At 36.0% G+C, this 2,991-nt stretch overlaps 1 protein-coding gene across 1 annotated transcript in view; it reads right to left on the bottom strand.

The window, feature by feature from the left end:
* The window catches only part of LOC109586514 (uncharacterized), a 7,685-nt gene extending 7,082 nt beyond the window's left edge, over window positions 1-603 (bottom strand). Inside the window, exon 1 of the mRNA XM_020002712.1 lies at window positions 479-603. The gene's annotated coding sequence lies outside the window, so the exon portion shown is untranslated. The remainder of the gene's footprint in view (window positions 1-478) is intronic.
* Window positions 604-2,991: the final 2,388 nt, after the last annotated feature.

Genomic DNA, 2,991 nt, shown 5'->3' with positions numbered 1-2,991 from the left:
TTTGGGCAATGAAATTCTCCACACTCATTCAGACTCTGCCATCTTGCCGTCCAGTGGGTGTGACACTTGCTTCATGAATATCATTATTGCCAATGAATATTATTATGAAATTATTTCTCTGGCATATATGGTACAATTAGTGCTCATGATAATTAGCCTTAAGATGGGTCTATAAAGTAACTACAGGTGCAAATTTTATTTATGTATCAGTAGCTTAATATGCATCAATTATACTCTGAAAAGTAGTTAGTATTGATTGAAATAATAATGTCAATTATTAATTAATTAGTTAAGATTAATTTATAACATATTATGTGTCACAATTCTTCAAAAGAAGCTACAAATCATCGTTAATCAAGAAGACTTATCATGCAGAACAGCAAGTGGAGAAAAATTATGTGACACTTTTCCCCAAAAATACTAGCAAGAATCTACTGACATCACAAGTGTAGCAGCCAAAATTTTACATTAGGTTTACTTTAAATATCTGACCACTGGGATACTCTAGTAGGATGCTCTTAATTATTTCAAAAATAGGAGGAACTCTCTGACCAAATTCTTCTCCTCTTAATCTAGCTCCAGTCCTCCTACGTTTTTTATCAAAACTATCCTCACCAACAGACTGAACAGAAGGAATAGATAAAATCATAGATGACATGATGAACTAATGAGTACAAGTATTGACATATATATTATAGACTACGTAACCCATAGTACTGTAGTCTATAATATCTATGGTACTACGTAGTATATAACTACGTAGTCTATAATATCATAGATATACAAACACTAAAAAACTAAAAATCACGAAAAGTGTTTGTATATCTATGATAATATTATACAGGCGGACCTAAGGATTGAGGTTGATTTTTCAAGATGGCGCCGGTCCGTTTTTATGATTTTCAAACACTTATATCTCTTTTATCTTACGTTGTACAGCCTTATAAATGGTTTAGATGAGCTCTCCTTCACTGAGCGATTCTCCTGGTACCTTTAAAGTGAACTGTAATGTAGCGGGAGCATTTCTGGAAAACAGGCCCAAATTCAAATTTCTACAAAATTCTTCAGACTTTTTCTTCTTCTCAGTTTCGGCATCTTTCTTCTATACACCGGATAATCTCTTAAACTAGAGAACAGCTCAAGGTGACTTTTACATCACTCCTCTGGGCTTGGGTCAAGGACCACAAAGGTAGTTTCAAAAAGAAGCAAGGACAGAGAACAAAATGGAAGACAAAATCCAGCTGCAGCCACGCGTGGGTTTGTGGTTTGACGCCATTTTAATTTATGCGCACGTGATTAGCATCAATATAATTAACCTAACCACAGAATCATAACAGAATGTAATTTCTTAATTTAAGAAAAAAGAATGGAAAAAAGTAAATAAAAAAACATTAAAAATGGTAAGAAATCCTACACCACTGCATGAAGATTACTACCCAAAAGCATAGCAATTTATCCTCACAGCCAACTATGATAGCACTATATGAAGCCTTTATTTTTTATGCAGTGGTGTAGGATTTCTTACCACACTAGTTTGCAAGTACCTTCATGTTTCCTTACTTTTTTCCCCATTCAATCCTACTAATCCTACTATTTTCCCATTTTTAATGTTTTTTTATTTACTTGTCTATGATTCAATTTAGTGCATCTGCGAAATGCGTGGGTGTGCTTACCTTTTAAGGATTCCAGATATGTGGGCTGATAGCAATGAATCTAATTAACTGATCATAAAATGTTCTTAGAGAGCAAGTGTTGGGATGCTATTAGAAATAGAGATCACGAAGAAGCTGTTCGCTTACTACCATTAGTGAAGGAACCAAATAAAATTAAAAGAGAATGGGATAATGCTAATTTACTTCATTTGTCTTCAAGGCATGGCTGGTTAGATGTTACAAAAGATCTCATCACTAAATATCACTGTGACCCACAGGAAAGAGATGGTATGGATCGGACTTGTCTTCATTGGGCTGCAGAAGGTAATCATGTTGATGTGATGAGATATCTCATTGATGAGTGTCACTGTGATCCAATGACTGTTGACAGGTGGGGGAGAACATCTCTTCACTGGGCTACTGCTCGTTGGGGTAATTTTGCAGTTGTTGAATATTTATTATCAACAGGTAAATGTGATCCATTGGCAAAAGACAATAGGGGGGACACGCCACTTAAACTAGCAAAGCAAAATAATCACACTGATACTCTTTCTATCTTTAAGAAGTTTGGTGGCATAAAATCATCTCATTCAATTGATTCTTATGTTAACGTCCTCCTTGTGGGTAATCCTGGAGCTGGTAAAAGTACTCTTAGTCATGTCATCAATGACACAGCTACTGGTTCTATTGTTCTTGGTTCCTTTAGAAATGTTGGAGGGGTAGTGCCCTGTACTGCTGGTATCATTCCTTATAAACTACAACACAGGATACTGGGTAACATCATTCTTCATGATTTTGCTGGTCATTCAGAATACTACTCAAGTCACAGTGCTGTCATTGAGAATCTCTTACAAGGTTCTGGTGGTGTGTTCCTGATAGTAGTCAATATATTGGAGAAGGAACCAGTCAAACAGCTTCATCAGTGGCTAACAGTTGTCACAAATGAAGCACAGAAAGCTCTTAATCAATGCCATCTTATTGTAATAGTCAGTCATGTGGATGAGATAAGTAATCCTGTTGAAAGGAGAAGGAAAAAGGAAGAAATACAGGAGATTATTGTAAAGGAAAGGTGTGATAGTGTCTTCTTAGATTGTCGTAAGCTTGGTGGGAGTGGTGTGGATTCTTTCTTAAATAATTTGTCTAGTGCCTGTGAGTCCATTCGTAGTACAAGTGGAAGGAATTTGAGTCTTTATTGTCACATGATGTATGGTCTACTGGAGGAAAGGAAAGAGAATATACTCACCCTCTCTGATGTAATGTCTGCTGGTAAGAACAGTGATGCTTACTTTATACCAGATAAGAGAGAAGACGTCTTGGATGTTCTTGATTCATTGCACTC

Source organism: Amphimedon queenslandica, unplaced genomic scaffold (genome assembly GCF_000090795.2).
Source record: "Amphimedon queenslandica unplaced genomic scaffold, v1.1 AMPQUscaffold_12853, whole genome shotgun sequence".
Classification (NCBI taxonomy): domain Eukaryota; kingdom Metazoa; phylum Porifera; class Demospongiae; order Haplosclerida; family Niphatidae; genus Amphimedon; species Amphimedon queenslandica.
Note: the sequence above shows the minus strand (reverse complement) of the source record. Positions and strands in the feature narration are given on the sequence as shown.